At 42.5% G+C, this 23,192-nt stretch overlaps 1 protein-coding gene across 6 annotated transcripts in view; it reads right to left on the bottom strand.

Moving 5' to 3' along the window:
- SNX29 (sorting nexin 29) overlaps nt 1-23,192 on the bottom strand; it is a 669,987-nt gene that overhangs the window by 358,068 nt on the left and 288,727 nt on the right. The gene's annotated exons all lie outside the window — the stretch shown is intronic.

A 23,192-nucleotide genomic window follows, 5' to 3' on the forward strand; every position in this document is an offset into this window, starting at 1 on the left:
AGGTGGGAACTAAAGTCTCGCAGGTCAGTGATCTGCAGGTCAGCCAGCCAGAGCATGGGTACCCCTGGCCTATGCCAGGGACAGCTCCTAGAACAGAAGTAACCATCTGAAATGGCCATGGATACAGACTAGATGTTTTCCTCCATTCCACCTCTGCTCACTGAATTTGTTTTCTATGCTGAGCACAGATAAGGCCTTCTTCAGGAAGCTTGTCCTGATCTACCCAAGCCAGCCCAACTCACATGAGCTTCAACTGGGGCAGTTATAACTCAGAGCTTAACTATCTGTGCACAGACCTGTCTTCTTTTCATCTCCCACACAAAGCTGAGAGAGCTTAAAGAATGGAAACAGATAACAGCTGCCAAAGTCTAAGCTGAGGATTTGTGAATCAGGCCCTGCATTGCTCCTTCAGAAGCCTGCACCCAGTGGGACAAAGGAGCAGGTCCTGCACAGAAGGTCTAGCCCAGCAGGCACAATTAGCATCGTTTGTGGGAACAGATCCCCAAACACTTCTATGCCCCATCTGCACTCCAGGCTAGCTCTTGACCAACTGACATCTACCTTCCTTCCTTCCGCAAACCCTCTTATTCCTGTCAGGCCTTTCCAGCTCAAAGTCCAACTGGCCCCTGCCCAGTTCCCAGCTTTGCCTTTTTTCCCAGGGTTCTGGACAACTACTCTTCCTCTGGGGCCACGTCTCTATGGCCTGACAAAAACTAGTAACCCCAGGTTTAGCCCCTACAGGACTTGGGCCTTCCCACCTTCTCCACGCCACCCCCACCCCACCGCCATTCTTTCAGCTCCTCTAACCCCTGTGCTCTCATTTGTCTCTGGGCCTTTGTACATGCTCTTCCACCTGCTTGGAACCTTTGATCCATTAATTCCAAGGCTCTTTTCATATCATTTCCTGCAAGAAGGGCAAGGGGCTCCTGCTCCTGGAGCCCCCCTAGCACTGGAGCTTCCCACACCAGTACACCACTTGCTTTACTGAGATGGCTCCATGTCCTGTCAAATTGCCTTCCCCTGCCTCCTGCAAGCTCCATGAGGGGATTCTCCTGTATCCCACTGCCTAGCACAGGGCTAGTATCCAGCAGCTGTTTAATAAATTTGATAAGTAAGAAAATAAATGAGTAAACAACATGGAAAGCGGGAGTAAACGAATGTCAGAACAGCTCCTCCCACAGATGGGTTTTGGTCATCCAATAGCTAATGTTTGCATAATGCTCACCAGGCACCAGGAATGTCTGAGAACTCTGACCTCTAGAATCCATCTAATCCTTAGTAAGAACCTGATGGAGTAGCCCCAATCCCATTTTACAGATGAGGAAAACAGAGGTACAAAAAAGTTAAGCACCTTACCTAGGGTCACACAACTGGAGAACGGTTAAATAAGGATTCAAAGTCAGCAAGTAGGTTAAGATTTGTCCTTCCAACAAGCAATGATATTGTCAGTGGTCAACTGTTAGACTAATGGCCCACACCTCCTGACATCCATATCTTTGGGTAGTTCCCTACCCCCCAACTCTGGACTTGACTATATGACTTATTCTGGCCAATGGGGCATTAGCAAGTGTGAAACAAGCAGAGGATTAATAAGCCTTGCACATGGAGCTGATTCTGTTGAAATACTCCCTCTTAAAAACCTCAAGAGCACCATGCTGTGAGTAAGCCCAAGCTGTCCACGTGGAGATGCCATGGGAAGAAGAACTGGGAACCACAGCCAAGGCCCCAGACACGAAGGCCTTAGTCAGACCAGTTCAGACAGTCCTCCAAGACTCCTGAGCCCCTGAGCTGAGGCTTCAGGTATCGGGGGTAGAAATGAGTTGACCCTGTTGGGTTCTGCATCAAGTCCTGGCTCTCAGAATTATAAGCAAATAAAATTGAGGTTGCTTCAGGCCACTAACCTTTCAGGGTATTTGTTAAATAAAAATAGACTATGGAAACACTGCCTTACTTTCAGAGACAGAATCATACAGACCCAGTGTGGCAATTCTCAGGGCTAATTCATCCATTCAACAAATATGCATATCACATCCTGTGTTTGACACACTGTTCTAGACAGCAGGATTGGTCAGACAACAGAACAGACCAAGTCCTAGCCCTCAAAGAGCTTACATTCTAGTGGAGGAGTCAGACAAACCAACAAATGAACGTATTTTTATGTCAAGGGAAGCCACCTGAAGGAAGAAAGGAAAAAAGTCGTGCAAAGATCTGGAGGAAGAGCCCACTGGGCAAAAGAACAGTGAGGGTAAGAGTCCTAAGACTGAGACATGAGAAAGGGAAGGAGTGGAGGGGACTGGAGCAGGAAAGTGGTGGGAAAGGAAGAAAGAAATGAGGCTGGGGCCAGACCAAGTGGGGCTCTGAGGGCCCTGCTGAACCAAGACTGAGCAGGATGGGAAGCTTGGAGACCAGGCACAGAAGAGGCATGATGTGATCTCATTTCCAAAGGATTCCCCTGGCTGCAGTATAAAAACTCAACCATGGAGTAAGTGTAGCCAGAGCAAGAGCAGGAGACCAGTGAGAAAGCAGCTGCAATCTCCCAAGTATATGATGATGGACACCTGGCTAGGGGAGGGAAGGGGGCTGCAATGGAAGAGGACAGATGCTCGGCTTATCCTTGTTCCTATGGTAATCCCATGCAGGTGGACATCAGATTGAATTATCTACCCTTCTCTGGGATAAAAATCATATTTACCATCACTGTTACGCCACTGTAGGATTGGAGTAGGAAGCACACATGGCCACCATCACAGCTGATTTTCTTTTATAAGACATTGTGTTAGTTAGATTCAGTTGTCAACTTGGCCAGGTGAGCATACCTAGTCTTGTTGCTGCGGACATAAGCCAATGGTATGTGAACCTCATCTGTGGCTAATTACATCTGCATTCAGCTAGGAGGCGTGTCTGCTGCAATGAGTGATGTTTGACTTAATTGGCTGGTGCTTAAATGAGAGATTGCAATGTAGCACTGCTAAGCAGCTCGGCATTCCTCATCTCAGCACTTGCAGCTCAGCCCAGGCCTTTGGAGATACAGAAAGAAGTCACCCCGGGGAAAGTTGTCAGAATCCAGGGGCCTGGAGAGAAGACCAGCAGAGACCATCCTGTGCCTTCCACGTAAGAAAGAACCTCAGTGGAAAGTTAGCTGCCTTTCCTCTGAAGAACCAACAAAATAAATCCCCTTTTATTAAAAGCCAATCCGTCTCTGGTGTGTTGCATTCCGGCAGCTAGCAAACTAGAACAGACATGCTCCAATAGCACCTCCTGAGCATGCCACATAAGGAACCCAATCTCAAGAAAAACAAACCTAGTCAGGAGATCACTCAGAAGTTGAACATTTTAAAGTCTTAATTGGTGTTGAAAATAAACTAAACAATATTGTAATGCCCCACTAGGTAATTTCAGTACAAAATGTGGGCCCTGCTGTGCATTTTGTAAAGGGAGCACAGACCCGACGGCTCCCCGGGAGTACATGCTGCACCTGTGTCTGTCACGGATGCTGGTTCCTTTCTCATTGCAAATCACTGCTCACTTCAGTCTCTTGTTTATTTGCTTCATCTGGAAGAGGAGCTGCTCTAAGTTGGAAGATACTTATTTTTACCCATAGAATCATTTGGAAGGTAAAGCAACAGAAGGAAATAGACTCCACAGGCCACAGGGAAATTAAGTAGAGGCAGAAAGACTAGAGAAAAAACACAATCTGATGAGGATGAAATTTGTCTAAAAATTTAAGACATGGGCTCCTGGTTCTGTCTGCCTTATCTCCCACATCTCTTTCAGATTCACTGAGCTTCTTTTCATTCCCACCATCTCCACCCACCCCAGGCACCAACCACCAGCCCTGGCTTGGATTAAGATGGGAGCAACCCCTGGTCACCACATACCGCTCCTGCCCTCAAACAAATCTCCCTCCACTGTGACCCACCGAAATGAAGATCTGCCCCTGACAAGCCCCCGTTTTTAACTCTTCAAAGGCTCTCCATATTCTTAGTGTAAAGATCAAACCCTTTCCTGGAACACAGGAGGCCCCAGATGCCAGGGACCCGCCCCTCACATTCCCCTTCTTCTCTGAGGCACAGCCACACAACTCTCCTATCAGCCCCTGACACCCTGTTGCCCCACCTACCTTAGGCCTCCTCTACTTGCTAGAGCACTAGACAAACCGGCTGAGGGAACACGAACACCTTCTTCTTCTTCAGATCTGAACTCCAACATTCCAAAAGGACATTTTGTGGCTGGTTAAAAACCAGAAGACTGGTTTATTAAGTCACCAGTCAGTTGGGTGCACCTATGGCTGATTACGGCTACAACAAACTAGGGGGAGTGTCTTCTGCAATGAAAGAATCCAATCAGTTGGATTGAATCCAATCAGTTGAAAATTTTTAAGGGAGAGGTGACAATTTCAGCAGTGAGAAGAGAGAACTTTCATCTCTACTTCAGCCAGCCAGCCTCTCCTGGGATTCATCGGAGATCTTCATCATTGTGGCCAACTTGTGGCTGGCCGTACAGACTTTGGACTTGTGCATCCCCACTGGTGCATGAGACAATTTTATCTGTCTGTTTCCCTACAGAACCCTGACTAATAGCAGCCCCACCCCCCCCACCCCACCCCCAGATCTGGGCAGAACCTTTGAAGCTAATGCTTGTTAGTGACTTGTTAGTGACTGCTGTGGACATGATTTTTCTCAGAATCCCACAAACTGACCCTTTCTGTGCTGGTGACACAAGATGCCCTCTGACCCGGGGACCCAGTCAATCATCAAACTTAGCACTGTTTTTGATCCAAAGATTGTCCAAGCTGTCATCCATCCATAAAGGAGGAAGAAATTACTATTTGTCGGCCCTCCCTCCAGCATCCTCTGGCTTTCTCAGATCACCCAAAGTCATAGGTCAAAGCTTCTGAAAAATTAGATTTCCTTGGAGATAGCATGAGACATGCTCATGTATTAATGTAAATCAGCCCAAATGACAGGCTTCCAGGAAAGGTTGGCAGACAGATACCCTCTGAGTCATCACTGATGCTTTACAAGGAAAAGAATACTTGAAATAAAAACACCACAGCTAACATTTATGGAGTGCACAAACACCCTTTTAAGGTCACAATTATTAATCTCCCTGTTCCAGAGATGAGGAAATTGAGACTTAGAATGTGACTAGACCAAAATCAAACGGCCCTTAAGTCCAACGACACAACCTCCCTCAGTTTCCACTGCAGGAACTGGCTGACTCGACTATGTTCTCCCAAATGACTCACCTTTCCCTGGCACCTGCATCAACCACAAAACCAACCTATCCCAGAGTACCAACAAAAAGAAACAGACACAGCTCCTCCAGGGAAAAAACAAATTTAAAAAACTTGTTTTAGAATTCATCGCCCAAAGCCTGTGGCTAATTCCATAAACCAGGAGGAGGAGTGGCAGCAAAGCAAGCTAAATGCCAGATGCGGTTTTTTGTCTGGTCACAAACAAAAAAGAATAAACTTAAATTTTTATAAGCAATAATAAATATGTTTAAGAGTGTTTCCCACTCTTAACCATAATTAGAAAAAGTCAGCATATCTGATGCTAGAAGAAACTTAAACAAGAAGTCATCACTATAATTTAAAACCCACCTGGCGTAGAGACATAAAGAATACTGGATGTTGGGGGATGGGAGGGGATGGGGATGGGGAGTGGCTGCTTAATGGGTACAGGGTGTCCGTTGGGGCAATGAAAATGTTTGCAAACTATAAGTGCAAAATAGAAGTGATAATGACTGCACTTAATGCACCAAACTGTTCACTTTAAAATGGTTAAGTTTGTTATGTAGATTTCACTTCAATTAAAAAAAAAAAAGATGACAAGAATTTAAAGTAATTACAATGAAAGTCATAGTTTCTGAGTAGTTTCTAGGGGAGGGGGATGCCTTACCAAACTTCTACATGTACTGTCGCATGTAAATATACCAATAACCCTGAGAGGCAGGTTCTAGTTGTGTTGGTTTGAAACTGTTGTGTATCACAGAAAAGCCATGTTCTTTAATCCTAATATTGTAGGATGGGATCTTTTTTATTGTCTCCATAGAGATGTATCTCTGCCCATTCAAGGTGGCTTGTAATCCACCTACTGGAGCCCTTTAAGAAGGAACCATTTTGGAAAAAGCTCCAGAGCCCACATAGCCAGAGACCTCTGCAGATGCAGAAAGAAAATGCCCCCAGGGAAGCCCTTGAAGAAGCCAAGAAAAAAAGCTAGTAGACAATGTCACATGCCTTCCGAGCTGAGAGAGAAACCCCAAATGTCATCGACCCTTTCTTGAGTCAAGGTATCTTTTCCTGGATGCCTTAGTTTGGACATTTTCATAGCCTTAGAACTATAAACTTGCAACTTAACAAATTCCCTTTTTAAAAGCCATTCCATTTCTGGTATATTGCATTCCAGCAGCTTTAACAAACCAATACACCGGTATTATATCATTTTACAGATGATGAAACTGAGTCTGGGCAATGTCAAACAATTTGGCCAAAGTCACACAGCTAGTAAGGAATGGTGCCACGAATCCATCCTAGTGCTACCGATTCCAGAGCCCAAGCTCTCAAGCACTACATTAATGCATTCGACAAAAAGGGGAAAGTCATCGTTTGACAATTTAAGTTTACCATTTAGGAGCAATTTTCCTAAGGGGGAAAAAAATCAATGTTCTCTATCACTATAAGAAAAACATGCCCTTTCAGACTTATTTTTAAAGCAGTACTGTTACCACTTAGGTGGATCCTACCTGAAGGGCCTCATCAAACAAACATTTTAATTAGATTCACTAATAAATTGCCACAACAAATTTGGAAGGAGAAACGTGACTGTTCTTTTGAGAAAACAAAACTGTCATTTCAAATTAAGCAACAGTAACAAATGGTGAGAAATGTAACTCTGGTGAAACACACATCTATGCTTGAACATTAACTAAAGACATTCCTTGTTAACCCATCCAAACCATTCCCTCCTGCTGAAAACATGTCTTAGAGATGTTGAATCATTTCTCAAAAGATGGTAAACCGTCTTCCATTTAGATAAGACTGAGGCCAAAGTCAGTACTTAAAAGATTATTTTGTTTCTATGAAGCCCCAAAACCTTGATTGTGCAAATGTGTTTTATGCGATTATATCAAGAAAATACAGAATCATTTCTTTCATTCTTCAGAATTTTAGGCTCTACTTTATTACCCTGAGGGTTCAATAATGACCAGCATCTAGTTAAAAGTGATCCAACAAACTCACTCAGCCTAATATATTCTTATTTAACTATTGATAAGAGTCATCACCAAGGCACCAGATGATATTACTAACTGCCAACAGGAGACATTAGGCAATTAAAACAGATGAACACCAGCATGGCAGAATGGAAGAAGCACAGCTCAGAGGTCAGGTAGAGAGGGATGAAAAACCGGCACCAGCACTCTCTATTCAAGGTTGGGATGCCCTAGGCCAGGGGCTGGGCCTTGGTCACAAGGGGTGCAGGAATGACATCATCTGTACATCTAGCTTATTCATATTCAACTATGTGCACGGATCAGTGTGTGCAAGAAAGAGACACCAGACCCACTCCCAAAGATACAGAAAGAGCGAGAAATCATGTCAATTCTGTGGGCCACCCTGCCATTCCTTTCACTGGGGCTGTGCCCCAGGGCATGATGGGCCAGTGAACTGACATCACTTCAGCAGTCTCTGCAGCCATGAGGACCTGCTGAACAGAGAAAAGTTCTAAAGTTTAACAATGTATGTGTGTATGGGGGTAGGGGTGCACATCACATGCATGCATATGCATATCTGTGTGTTTAAAACAACCTAGCTCTTAAATATCCACCAATCACTTCATAAGGTGTTCAACTTCAAAAACAACAATCTGTACCACTGCTGGAAGAATGAGCTGTCTAGGAACTAATGAGGGACTGGAGGCCTCTTCGAAAATAGTACCTTCCTATGGGATTTTCCAGAGCAATTCTGACTGTCGGTGATTCTCATCTTATATGCTGTGTTAAGAATGTAATCTCTACCTGGGCCCTACAGGACTCCATGAGTTTAGATAACGGATGGTGGTGTGCTGAATGGATTTGTACAGTGATACCAAGCCTTGAAAGATATTATCCTATTTAATGGCTCTTATGTAGGTATAATCTGATGATCAGAGATTCCAAATGTTCCCACCAAGATGCCATGAGTGTAGAACCAAACCTACAATCAAGGCCACTGGAGGCTTCTAAATGAACGCACCTGAAACCCAATCATGCAACCATTCAACAGGCCTAAATGCCCACACGTGCTCTGGGCCAGAATGAAGGGCCCAAATAGGATATCAGCATTCTCTTAATCCAGCCAGTACTCAATCACAATGCCAGATGTACAAAGCTTGGTAAGACTTCCAAAATGCAACCCATGGCCACAGAACAATGTGGTAGAAAAGCAGAAATGACATGAAAAGACATGGAGATTAGCTGAGCTTTTTGATAATGGAACATTTTCATCAAACTTATTGCTTTAACATGTACTTACTGCCTTCTTATAAGCACATATTTTTCCTTCTCTTGCATACATTCTTACTTATAAGGGTCCTAATCTACTTTCTTACTGACTAACTACCACCTTCTTGCTTTGTACCAACATTTACATGAATAATGTCTGCCCTGCTTCAATCCTAAGTGAAATATGCTGTTGAAGCCACAAACAAGTTGGGAAGAATGTCTTCATTTTCTGTTGGGTTACATTTGATTTGGATTCACTGGTAATAACTGAACTCTTGGGATCAATACTCTTCCCTGTGAGATTTCGAGAGCCTAAAGCTCCGCTAACCCAGGAATAGAGAAAGAGACGGTAGCTTTCAAGATAAAAGATCAGAGGGCTATAAACATCGATTCTCATAGGATTCAAAATGAACGTTCACTATGAACCCCCCTCCTGGAAAATCAAGGCATTTGGAGCTTCCTCCAGTGTTTGTTTTTCCCATAGAAGGAGAGAAAACAAACCAAAATTCAGGCTCTTGCTCCACCACTCACAAGCAATTACTGTACGTATTTGCTGTATATATTGGATGCTTAGACTCCACTCACCAAACATCTGTGACACATTACCCAGTTTTTCCTTAGGAAGCTAGTTCTTCCCAACTTTCACACTCTACTGACTCTACCCCAGGACTAACTCCAGCCTAGCACCACCAGTACCATGTGACTCAGGCCTGGCCAATTAAAGTCCTACAAACCCTCCCACGCCCACCCCAGGCAGCTCTCTGGTTCTTAGATGGGCATGTTTCAGTGTAACTCCAAGAAACTTCTGCACAGCATTCTGGCACTGAGGCAGGAGCTCTTCCCCCTCTTCCACAATGGCCTTAGACTAGCAAGAAAAGAAGTTGTAGAGCTGCTGCACTAATCTTATACTCAGCGTGGAAGACCTGTCTGATGATGGAGCCAAAATGGAGGAGAGTAAAGTTGAGGGCAAGAGACAGGGAAATAGAGACAAAGAATTACAGAAAGACAAGCACAGACAGGCAGTACAACAGACAGAGAGACAGAAAGCCTAGGTCCTGGTCACAGCAAGTCCTTAATCAAGCACTGCTTAACAAAAATTGTTTCTGTTCTATAAATTAGTAAACCCTCTTTGTTTACAACAATGAATTTTAAGTGACCACAACGCCAAGCCCAGACAAGAAGAATTTTACTCAACAAACATCAAACCTCCTAAAAAGCCATTAAGGTAGCATATGAAATTCCAGTCAGAATCCTTGTTATTTTAAAAAATCTGACCACATTCTAAAGCTCATCTAGAAAATGAGCAAACAGAAATTGCTATTTTCTTTTAAGAACAGTAAGTACGCACTTGTTCAACGCTCACATTCTACAGTTATAATAATTAATATTAATATTAATATAGTACTGGCACAAGTGTCACCAAGCGATTCAATGCAACAGAAACAATAGACAGATACAGGCCTTAGCATGTTTTTTAAATTTTTATTATAAGCATAAAAACTAAGCATAACAAATTATTGAGGGAAAAGAACTGTTAAGAAATGGCACAGAATAAAAGAAATGGTTGTTAGTTGGAGAGAAAAAAAAGTCAGATCCTCTCTTTACATCTTCAGGAAAATAAATTCCAGATGTATTAAAGAGATAAGGGTTTAAAGGAAGTCAAAGAAGAGAACATTCGTTTTCAGGACCTTTTAAGAAGTCTCAAAATCAATGGAAGAAATCACAAAAAAAAGTCAACAGACGTGACTAAGTAAAAATTAAAAACTGTTACAGGTCACAAAACACTACCCAGAGAAATTAAAGTAAAACAAAGACTGTTTGCCCCCAAAATGGCAAAGTATTGCTATTCTTAATAAATAAATAACACACCAAATAAAAAACTGAAAATACCTAAAAATCTGTTAGGAAAAAAGTCAGCACTGACAATAAATGGACTGGTCACACCAAAACCAAACAGCAAATGGTCAGCATACCCAGAAAAATCCAACCACTCTAGAAATACAAAATAAAACAAGATAACACTTTTCAATTATCAGATTAGCAAAGAATTAAAATAACAATACTCAATACCCATGAGAGTGAAACAAAACCGACATGCACATACAGCTGGGGATAACACATTCTTTCTAGAAAGCACAGAAGCAATCTTTATCAAGAGCCTACAATGGCCTGGTGCTTCTCTTCACAGAAACTGATTCTAAAGAAGTAATTAGAACAGCATACTAAAACACATGCATAAAGATAGTCACTATTACAGTATTAATACTAAGAAAAAACTTCAATATCCAGCTGTATGAAGTATGAGACATTATGCAGCCACTGAGACTATTGTTTAAGAAAAAATATATAAAGACATGAGAAAATGCCTGCAATGTTTAGTCTCAAGTGAAATGACAGAATGCAAAATTATACATATAGAATAATCCAAGTTTGTTTTACACAAATGCATATAAATATAAGGAAAAAAGCTTGGGAACAATAATGAGATTACAAGTGCTTTTCATTTTTTTTATCTGGTTCTCCATCTTTAAAATTCCCTTTAATAAATTTCAAAGTCTGTATAAAAAGAAAATTCATTTTATATATATTTTTCAATAAAATAGCCTTGGTTTAATAAGCCAACATTTGGTAAACATTTCCTAGATACTCTCATTGAGCGAAGTGATTTGGGAGCAAAAGCAAGTACTCTGCCTCAAGAAGTTTATAGACCAGTGAGTTAGCTACAACCCAGGAAACGCACTGGACAATTTGAAAATCTACTAACCAACAAAATGCTAAACAGTGAAGCAGACCAAGTGGGAAGAGTAGGAGAGACCAGCAAATGCTGCCAGGTGACTTGCCATGTGGCAGAGGACCCACAGATTGCCAGCAGCCCATCTTTGGAAAGGAAGCATGCACTGATGATGTCTTGATTTGAATATTTTTCAAATCAAGGCTCCAACTGGTTACCACAGGCCATCTCTAACTTATGCAATATGCTTAGGCTAGTTCCTCATCCAGAGTAATGACTCAAACAATAACTACAGCCAACACTATCTCTACAGCCACAGAAGACTGCAGGTGGCCTGCCTGATATCCATCTTCTCGTTCTTTCTTCCTACAAGAGGCCCAGTTTTGTTGAGAAAGGCAATGCAGCAAGTGAAAGATCACATATCAAAGGTTCCCCTACATCCAAGTAGAGCCACTGACTAAATTCTGTTCAGTGAAATATAAACAAAAGATGTTAGATGGGATTTCCTAGAAAACTCCTTAAAGAAAGGGCAGACAGCAAAAGCATGAGAACTTTTTGCCCTTCTCTGCTTTCTCCTGCTTCCTTCCTAGAATGCAGACATGATGCCCACAGCCTCCAGCTTCAGTAGCCACCTTAGACCAACTTGGAGGATGGAAGCTGTATTAGTTTCCTAGGTTGCTGAAAGCAAATATCATAAAATGGTTGGCTTTTACCAAAGGAACGTATTACCTTACAGTTTCGAGGCTGAGAAAAATACTCAAATCAAGACATCATCAGTGCATGCTTCCTTTCCAAAGATGGGCTGCTGGCAATCTGTGGGTCCTCTGCCACATGGCAAGGCACCTGGCAGCATTTGCTGGTCTCTCCTACTCTTCCCGGTTTCTTTCTTGCTTCCATGGCTTTCTCTTTGTCTGAATTTCATTCTTTTATAAACGACTCCAGTAAGAGTTCATCAGACCCACCCCGGGCCACACCTTAACTGAAATAACCTCATCAAAAAGTCCTACTTACCCCAGGGGAATGGATTAGCTTTAAGAACATGATTTTCTGGCATACATATAGTTTGAAACCGCCACAGAAGCCATACACTCAGGATGGTAGAGCAGAAGGATACAGCAGATTAGAATATGGATCACATGGCAGTGTCATCCATCAGCTCCAGAATGCCCAGGTCTGAAATGAACTTGTCTTACATGAAAGATAAAGTATCTCATTTAAGTCAACAGAACTTTGTTACTAGCAACCAAGCAAAATTTGAAATTCATTGACTCAATAATACCACTACTAACTTGCTTTAAAGAACCCTAAAGCTTCCTCAAAAGAACCCATCCAAAAGGTGCCAGGGAGAGAGAAAAGCCCATAAGGTGGAGCTCTGGGCTTCCTGCCTCCTGTTTCTCGCTCTTTTACAAATCAGCACTCTCAGGATTTTGGCTGAAGATTTTAACAGGTAATTCAAGATAAAAATTTAAAAAGATCTAAAACCCACTGGCCCACCTCATCAAGGCTAAATCTCCTTTCCCAGCTTTTAGGTCATGCCCTGTTTAGGCACTCCTCAACTCACCCAGGATGCTATATTCTCCTAAGGTGCTATATTGAGATAAGCACACCAAGGCTGATGCTAACGTAGTCCCTGTTCCATAGAATCTTCCCCAGCCAAGCTCCCTTCTAAATGCTACCTGTTCTCGTCTGCCAAAGCTGCCAGAATGCAGCACACCAGAGATGGATCCACTTTTAATAAAAGGGGATTTATTTAGTTAAAAATTTACAGTTGTTCAGCAGAAAGGCCATTAGCTTTCCTCTAAGTTTCTCTGTTACATGGGAAGGCACATAGCAACATCTGCTAGCCTTCCCTCTTGGCTTCTGGGTTCCAACGGCCTTTCCTGGGATAATTCCTTTCTGCATCTCCAAACACCAGGCTGAGCTACAAGTGCTGAGACAAGATATGCTGAGATGAGGTATGCTGAGCTGCTTGGGCAATGCCGCATTATCTCTCTTATGACCTCTTTTAAGCCTCCAGCTAATTAAATTAAACATCACACATTGCAGAAGGCACTCCCCTTAGCCAACTGTAGACGTAGTCAGCCACAGATGAGTGTCACATGCTAATGATTCAAGTACACAGCAACAGAACTAGGCACCATCACCAGGCCAAGTTGACACATGAACTTAACTACCACACTATCCAAGGACATGGCTATCACAAGAGCACAGTAATGTGATGGTCAGAAAGACACAGACACCAAAAGAATGTAAAATTTCCTAACTGCAAAATCTTGGAGGCTTACAGATAAGTATATATAGTGGGGGGAAGTGCACAATCCCAGGCAGACGGCATCGTGCCTCAGAGTGCAGCCTCCAGAGTCCAATCTGTCTGTATTGCAATCTCCATTGTTCCACTTAGTAGCTGTATGACTGTGCAAATTATTCAACTTTTCTAAGCGCCTACTTCCTTTCCTGTGAAGTGGGTTTAACAAAAGCCCCCAGTCGCATTGGGCTGTGGTGAAAGCATGGTGCTGTCATGCCGAAAGGGCTCCCATGGGGCTTGACATGTAATAAATGCTCCACAAAATGGCAGAAGCGGCAGTGTGGGTCATGGTCATGACTGTTTGTCAGCACAGCAGTGGTCAAAATAGTACTCAGGGATCCAAAAAACCTTTCCAGAGCAGGTAACACCTAAACTAAATCCTTAAAGATAAGAAAAAGTACCGTGAGGGAGAATGAATTCTAGGGAAGAGGCTTAAATGCATCACCCATTCCAGTAATGATATGGTTGGCAATGACAAGACATTCCACATTCCTGGGATATAAAGTACGAAAAGGGTAAGAGTGAGACAGGAAACTACAAAAATAAAGAGGTCATACCTCAGCCAATACTTAGACCACTGGCTTCTACCTCCACCCCAAGCCTCCAAGGCCCTCTCCACCAGTCTTCAAATGAAGTCTTTTAAAACACTCAAGATGAAAACTGACTGCCCTCCTTTCTCTAATCCAGACTTTTAGTTCGATCAACCACCACTGTATGTATTAACTGTTGGGCATTTATTTAATCACATTCATTTCAAACTAATATGGGGAGACCAAGGACATAAAATCAAAAGCTATAGTTTGGAAAGTAAATATGTGAAGCAGCTCTGATTTAGCTGCACAACTGGAGGCCGGATATATTTTTCTAAAAAAAAAAAAAAGTTTTAAGTCCCTATATTCCCCCTCCCTCTAGGCAGAAATAAGTCTTACAGAAACAGAAAACTGTACTTTTCCAATAACCCCTAAATTGTACTGATTTACAATCCTTACTTGCTACTACTCAGTTCCCTAAGGCTTCTATACACTTCCAAATGGAACTATGATTATCAGTCAGAACCTATACTCCAAACACACACATATACACAAAGATCAAATTTACAACCGGCGTTTTCATCTACCTTTTATTGTGTTTAAGTTTTCTGTATAAAACACTGATTAATTTTCCTTTCAAGAGAAGCGTGAAATACAAATATTCTTTACCCAGAGGTTTTTCCATTTCTTCCTCTGTGTTATTTTGAGTTTCGCCACTGAATCAGAAAGCAAGAACCCTGAAGAATATTCCAGTGTTACACAGGTGAAAATATAACAATACAGAAAGTAACCTGGGAAAAAGGAAAGGCAGAAATAGTGATTTCAATAATAAAGCTTTTGACAAACCCCAGTAGTGATGCACATGTTAAAATTTGCCTGCACTGCTCTCAACCAACAGGCCAAAAATGTACCTCAGAATGTGAAAATACATCAGTGCAGCTTCCTAACAAATCTCAGATTCAGCACTGCCAGTCCCTGGGGGACAGACTGGTAGACGGCATTTACAACATGAGTGTGGCAGGATGCTCAGCGCCAGCTGGCTCCCGAAGACTTCTGCCAACTCTGGGCAGATCATCACAGGGAAACTGAACAGTTTCTGTGTATCTTCCCTAAACTTACTAAACACCAGAGACAATCAAAGAGCATGGGGAAAATAAGAAATGGAGAGAAGACAAGTCTGCATCCAACTGCCTGCAAAGATCACCTGACTGGTGGGGTAAACTGCTTAGAAGAAAGAGTTAACAAAAAAAAAAAAAAGAAACAAGAAGAGAGAGGGGTATGTGGCAGGAAGAGGGGAAGAGAGAGATACACGCCAAGACAGAGATGAAAGAGACCAAACAAGAGGAACCGAGAGAGTGACAGACAGACAACCAAAGGGAAGGCAGAGATTAAAATAAACTAAGAGACCAAGGAAGACAGAAAGACCCAGACTTAGAAGAGACTGCGCTAAAGGAACCTAGAGAAAGAAAAAGACACTCAGAAAGAGAAGCAAAATGACTGAAACGGAGAGAAAGGATAAACCAAGAACAGAGGAGAAGAGAGTGAAGGAAAGATACATGGGATGGGGGTGGGGGGACTGGGAAGAGGGATAACATGAGAGAGAAAGAGAAATAGCAAGAGAAGAATAGACAGAGAAATAAGGAGAGATGCATTAAGGTGGTGTGCTGGTTTGAAAGGATATATGCCCCCTAAGAAAAGCCATGTTTTAATATAAATCCCATTTCTTAAAGGTAGAATAGTCTCTATTCAATGCTGTGTATTTGGGACTGTGATGGGATCATCTCCCTGGTTGATGAGATTTAGTTAAGAACGGTTGTTAAACTGGATTAGAGGATGACATGTCTCCACCCATCTGAGTGGGTCTTGATTAGTTTCTGAAGTCCTATAAAAGAGGAAACATTTTGGAGAGAGAGACTCGGAGAGAGCAGAGAATGCTGCAGCACCACGAAGCTGCACCAGCCAGTCCTTTGGAGATGAAGAAGGAAAACGCCTCCCGGGGAGCTTCATGAAACAGGAAGCCAGGAGACAAAGCTAGCAGATGATACCGTATTCGCCATGTGCCTGTCCAGCCGAGAGAGGAGCCCTGACTGCGTTCGCCATGTGCCTTTCCAGATGAGAGAGAAACCCTGAACTTCATCGGCCTTCTTGAACCAAGGTATCTTTCCCCGGATGCCTTTGATTGGACATTTCTATAGACTTGTTTTAATTGGGACATTTTCTCGGCCTTAGATCTGTAAACTAGCAACTCATTAAATTCCCCTTGTTAAAAGCCGTTCCGTTTCTGGTATATTGCATTCCGGCAGCTAGCAAACTAGAACAGGTGGGAAACTCAAGAACCAGAGCGAGAAGATAGTCATTCTGTCATCCATTCAACAGATTTTTTCTGAGTATTTACCCAGATGATCAGCAGGGAGGCAGACCTACCACAAGTCATTTCAGTCTAAGGTGCTGTTGGCCAAAGAGATGTATGAATGCAGGATGTCCAGAGAGAAAACGAACAACTCTCCATTACAAAAGATCTCCAAAACCTCTGGGCCAAATCGAATGGTATTTAATCCCTAAATATCAAATCATTTCAAGGCATAAAATTGTCCAGAACACTGATTTAAAACAATGTCAATTAGATATCACACCAAAACTAAAAGTTCCTTTTGGCGTGCACACACCTAATCCCCCCACACCTCCCTGACACCTAGCCCTCACTCACGTCTGCACCTGAAAAGAACCAATGAAAAGTGTTGCTCATCAATAACTTATTACCATAGCCAGAGGGGGAAGGACCCCTCCTGGTCCTTATAGTGCAAAGATTCTGACCTCAGACTGCTTCTCCTTTGGAGAATGCCCACACTCATTTTCAAGCAAGTGTATTCACTGCGCATTAAAGTTTTGAGCTGTACATGCTGGCTAGTCTTTGGATTCTCTGGCAGTACACACTGACTGGTCCTAGAGTTCTTTCCTGCAGCTGAGTCAACCTTCATGGTGTCAGCCTCTGGTTGCTGTCTAGGCTTCTCCAAGAATTCCTGCGGCTCACCAGCATCCAGCTGAGAACTCCTGGGATTCTCCAGCATCCGGCCATGAATTCCCAGGACTCTCTAACATCAAGCTTGTTAAACTATTTGGCTGTACACACTGACTAGTCCTTCAATTCTTTCCTGAGAGAAAAGAACCCTCACAGCATCAACCCTTGGTTGAGATCTCAATTTCTCCAAGAATTCCCAGGGCTGTACAGCTTCAAAAACATTATTATGCTAAGTGGCAGAAGCCAGACACAAAAGAGCACATACTATAAATTTCGGATATATGAAATGTACAGGATAGGGAAATCCATAGGGACTTGGTGGTTGTCAGAGGCTAGGGAGAAGGGAATGGGGCATGACTGTTAGTGGAGGCAGGATTTCTTTGGGGGATGAAAATATTCTAAAATCAATTATGGCAATGGTTGCACAACTCTGTGTATACTAAAATATACTAAATGGTCGCACAACTCTGCACATACTAAAAAACACTGAATTGTACTCTTTAAATGGGTGAATTGTATGGTATATAAAAAATTATCTCTATGAAGCCATTTTGGGGGAAAAAAGAAAAAAAGAGAGAGAGAGAGAAAGAAGAGAATATTTCCAGTCAAACGAGCTGCTGTTTCATCTTCACCTGGAAGTATGGTACCCTCAGAGTGAGCCTCAGGGTGTTGGCTTCAGAGGTAGCACCCCACTGGACTGGGACTCAGAGGACGAGCTCTGGGGTAAACCACCTTCACTCCCGCCTGCTTGAACCCTCACCCCACTCTAGCCTCACCTGAATCCCATGCTGGGCTGACGGAAGAAGCACGGGACTCTCAGCATTGAGTCAAAACATAACCAAAAAGATATCCCAACAAGGTAATATTTTGAGGTAACAGTCTATGCTGATTTCTGTGTCTCTTCTCTCTCCAGACCCTGCCCTATAAGCCCCAGGCTCCAGCCTCACTGCAGAGCCCCAGCCAGGCACCACAGCTCAGACTCTGAGACTCAGGGCCAGGGGGGACAGAGAGGCAGAGGAACATAGCGAGTAAGGAGCAGACTCGGAAACCAGGAGGGCAGGGTTCCAAGTCCTGCTTGGCTCTTAGCTGTGTGACCTAAGCACAGGTACCTAAATTTTTCTCAGAGCCGGGAATAAAATAATGATACTAACTCATGGGATGCCTCTGGGGATTAAATGTGTTAACACACAGGAGAAATTTAGTACCCTGCCTAGCATGTGGAAGACACTCAATAATCGTTATCTATCAAAATAATAACAATAATATCCTCTTCTGTTGCCATTTTAAATCCAGTTCCACACAACAGAAAGCTCTGCACGTCTGCACGCCAGCACCCCTGCCGACAACTCCACCCCCACGGGGCACATGAACCATCGCAGCAACAGGAATTCAGACGGAGCCAAGATCAAAGGGACCAGGAGTCAGCAGGATGATGATAAAATAATTATTGGAGGCTTGAGCTAGGACACAATCAAGATCTGACTATTTGTCTTGATTTGGAAAGTCTGTAGATACAAGCACTGGAAGATCAAGAGGATCTGAATTCATGCTTCTCAAAGACACAGCTTCTGTTGATAAGGTTTTGGAAGAGAAAGAACACAAACTGGATGGCAAATTGACAGATCTCAAAAAGCCCAAAGGTTTAAAAGGGAAAATTCTGTGGGTGGACTAAGCCCAGACACTTCTGAAGAACAAAGTAAAGAATATTTTGGAGCATTAGGAGACTGAAAACACTGAACTTTCCATAGATACAAAACAAAGGAAAGGAAAAGATTTTGTTTTATCACATACACAGATAAAGAGCCTCTAAAGAAATTATTAGAAAGCAAAACTCACCAGCATGGTTCTGGGAAGCGTGAAATCAAAGTTGCACAACCCAGAGAAGTATACAGGCAGCACCAGGAACAACAGAAAGGAGGAAGAGGGGCTGCAGTTGGTGGGCCAGGTGCTACTAGGGGTTATGGATGAGGTAAGGGCCAAAACTGGAAACAAGGATTTAACGACTATTCTAATCAAGGACGTGGAAATGACAATAGCATCAGTGGTGGTGGTGGTAGTGGTCCCAGCAATAGCGACTACGGCGACAATACACCAGGGAGAGCCCTAGGAACTACAGAGATGGAATGGATGAGCAGACTGCAGTGGCCACAAGAGAACACACGGGACAGGGCATCTTGAAGGGTGGCCACCACCTGCACAATCAGCAGCCAGGCTAAAAGAGGGCCTTGCAGCAGAGAAAAGGAGATGCTAAACTAACCAATCGTGCAAGGTGATGTTGAAGACGGGTCTTCTGTTGATCTAAGATGATTATTTTGTATAACACTTTCTAGTGTACAACACACAACTGTGACCAACTATAGATAGCTGTCAGTTCCTGTTTTCTTTTGTTGCTTTGTTCTTCACTATCTGTGTTATGACTGGGGGTGGATTTGTGTTCATACAAATGTTTTGTATGATTTCATGTTAAGCTTCAAATAAATGCTTTCTTATGTGATTGTTAAAAAAAAAGTGATAAGGTGCCCTTGGCTGAGGCCTAAAGGATGCAGGTGCTAGCCAGTCAGAAAGAAGGAGGTTGCTTGTTTGGGGGGGGTGGGGGGTTGTCAGGAAAAGAAAATGGTAAGTGCAAAGGCCCTAAGAGGGAAAGGAATATGGCTCCTGCAAACTGGAGAAAGATATAGGACCCTATGGTGACTGGAACAGAAAAGGAAGAGTGAAGGCATGGGGGATGGGGGGAAGGGACAAGGGGATGAAGCTAGGGAGGCTGGCCCTGTTGACCAGTCAGCATCCAAGAGCAGTGGAGAATCACTGAAGGTTGTTAAGCAGGGACATGAAGGTATAATTCAATTTGCATGTTAAAAAGACCAGAACCCATCAGCTTATTTTAAAGATGAAAATGATAGCAGATATGAAAGCACTTTCTAAATGCTTAAAGAGCAAATCAGGTGCACCAACGTACAGCCAACTTGGGAGTCTCTCCCATGTAGCAGGTCCTGGGCTGGGCTTTGAATGGCTCATCTCATCTGATCCTCACAAGGTCAATTCTCAGGGAACCATGACCTTGTCCATTTTGCAGGTGAGGATTACACCAGTTTGGAGAAGACTTTTGCTTGAGGCTCACTGCTCAAAAAAAAAGGGTATGACCAGGATCCACCCCTTAGCCAGCTGGTCCCAAAGCCTCTCTCTCCTAGGCCTCCAGGCTGGGCACTGTCACCCACCAAGCACTCCTTCCACACAGGGCTATAATTAACTCTCTGCTTTATTTCCACAGTAATGGGTTCTACACAGTAACTCAATATCAAAGTTCCTGCAGCTTTGGGGAGAACTATATTCTTCTGAGTAGCATGATTTCTTTGTTCCAACTATACTACTATGAGATTCACTGGAAGATTAAAATCCAAAACTATTCTTTTGTTTACCAACGGACATATAAGCCAGGATTCCAGCTTTTAAACCATATCCACTACCAAAGTAATTATACCAAACGAAAGACTGCAGAGGGATTTCAATACGGCTTCAAAAGGTCCTTAAGGACCATAAGGCCTTTTAAATACCTTCAAACAAAGACTTGAAGGTTTCATCCTCGAAATACAGACTATCAAAGTGCCTAAACCAGTCCAATTGCTAATAAACCTGAACTGAAGGACCTATCCAAAAGGGAAGAACAATTTATGACTTTTCCAAGGCACTAGAATTATGAACCCATTAACACAAAAGGCCAGCATACTTACTGATCCAAAGCCATCATGAAACCCCTAAGAAAAATCCTTAAAACATACATGCTAACGAATGAGCTCATAATCACCAAAAGGGAATTTAATTAATAAATAGAGAAAAATATCTCCAGAGCCACTCAGGAAATGCAACTTCAATCAGCAGGATTTTTGTCTACTGAAGTTGAAATGGTAATCTTTCATTAATGCTGGTGAGAATGTAGCCAACATGCCCTGCTGACTGGTGACATTTTCAAATGGACACAAGTCTTTTGGGAAGCAATTTGGAAATCTATACCAAAGTCATTAAAAAACCTTCACAGCATTTCAGCTAGTAATTCTGTTTATGGGACCATATCCCCCAAATAACTGGGAACAAGAGGAAATTCTGTGTACAAAACAGATTCCCTGCAGCATTTTTTCAGTAAAATGACACTAAAAACCCTGGAAATAATAGACATCCAATAATAGGAAATTGACTAAATAAACTCTGGTCTATCCTCTAGATGGACTATCATGTAGTTGTTTTACAGCCTGTATAATGACAGAAAAGGGCTCATGAAAGACAATTAAGGAAAAAATTGGATGTACAGCCTGAGTTCAATTTTATTTTAGAAAAGTATGTTCAGAGGGGGAAAACATTTTGGAGGAAGTTCTGCTTTCCCACTTTTCTCTGTTGAGATGGTAGAGAGTGACCAAGTCTTGGAGGCCAGTTAAGGGCACTATGAAGTCCTATTTAACCAATCTGGGGCTCAGTTTTCTCAACAACCAGTACATTCTCTAAATGACTCATCACTAGGGAAAACGAATACTTATTCTTGTACACTGTTGTTACTTGTAGCCCAAATCACTCCTAGGTGATAGAGTATTATTAATTCTCACTTTGGATTTGGTCTTGCATTTTTTTTCCAACTAACTTAAAAGTAAGTATTTAGTGCAGTTAAGGTCCACCAACTGATCTTCTCATTGGTTAAAAAACATATGCTAAAAATTGTCCACTTGCACCTTTCATTGAGTCCTCTCACAGAATACTGGTATTCTACTGATACTGAATGGGCCCTTCTAGTATGTAGGCAAGGACAATAGCCCCGTTTACAGAATGGCCCAGTTTCCCCAAACAAGCTTTTACTAAAGAAACAGGGTTAGTTTGGACTATGTAACCTTGCTACTGTGTTTACTAAGGAATCTTTCCTCAGTACTGCTGGGCCCCCAGCAGATGGGTTCCTAACAAAGAGAATATGAATGTTTATTTGAAAAATAAAAGCTATTTCTGAAACTAATAAGTCATTGCTTCACTCTCTGCCCAAACAGGAAAGTTGAAAACAAAATTTCTCAAGTTTAAGGAACAGTCCCTGGTCCAAAGATGTTTCAAAGCCATCTTTCATGTACCATGCAAGAGAATTTGTACAACAGATAAAAGCAAACTTTTAAGGATTTTTGCATGTGGTTTTTAAAATAGGGACTCCTAGAAAAGAGGTCAGCAAACTATGGCCTTCATGCTGAATCTAGGCTGCCACCACCTGTTTTTATAAATAAAGTTTTATCAGAACACATTATATATACTATTTATGGCCTCTTTTGTACAAGAGCAAAGAGTTGAATAGTTGCAACAAAGATCTGTCTGCGCCCACCAAGCCAAAAATATTTACTCTCTGATTATTTACAAAACATATTTGCTACCACCTATCCTAAGCAATTCACCTGAATTATCTCATAAATCCAATCAGACCAGTTTGCAACAGGACTAAGCAACTTGGAGAGACTCAGCACAAGCAAAGAAGTTCAACAATCCAGGTAGGACTGCAGGGATAACTTCTGAAGCAGCACAGTTCATTCATTTTGATTTGAAGACATTGCCCTGGGGAGACTGCCCACACAAGGAATGGACACTTCAAATGCTAAGCAAATCCCTTGGACAAAAGATCTCTGAAGAACACAGAAGTATCTTTCTTAACTGAAGAAAAGATCATGTGACAGTGTAAAAAGACACCATTCTTCAAAGAGAGTAAGAAAAGATAAAAATTGGGATGAAGAACAGAGTATTTACTTAGGGGTATCTGATGTGGCCCATGGGGTATGTAACTTACAAAACCATTTGTGCATTGGAACAAACTCACTCCAGCTCTGATGGGCCTTGTGACCTCGGGAAATTGCCTATGTACTATGTGGAGACTGGGTCAGACATTCTCTTAGGTCCAAACCAGTTCTAAAACTCTAGGACCGTCCTCCCCACTCAGATCACCCATTCATGCATATATCCAAATCATATTTAAGGAGCACCTTCTATGTGCCAGGCTCTGTGCTGGGAAGGGTTTGGGACAGGGAGGTGAAAATAAAATATCCAATAACATAAACAGGAACCCTGCTGTCATGGAAATTAAAGGCCACCAGAGAGAAGGAAACAAGTCAAACA

This window comes from Tamandua tetradactyla, chromosome 23, assembly GCF_023851605.1.
Source record: "Tamandua tetradactyla isolate mTamTet1 chromosome 23, mTamTet1.pri, whole genome shotgun sequence".
Taxonomy (NCBI): domain Eukaryota; kingdom Metazoa; phylum Chordata; class Mammalia; order Pilosa; family Myrmecophagidae; genus Tamandua; species Tamandua tetradactyla.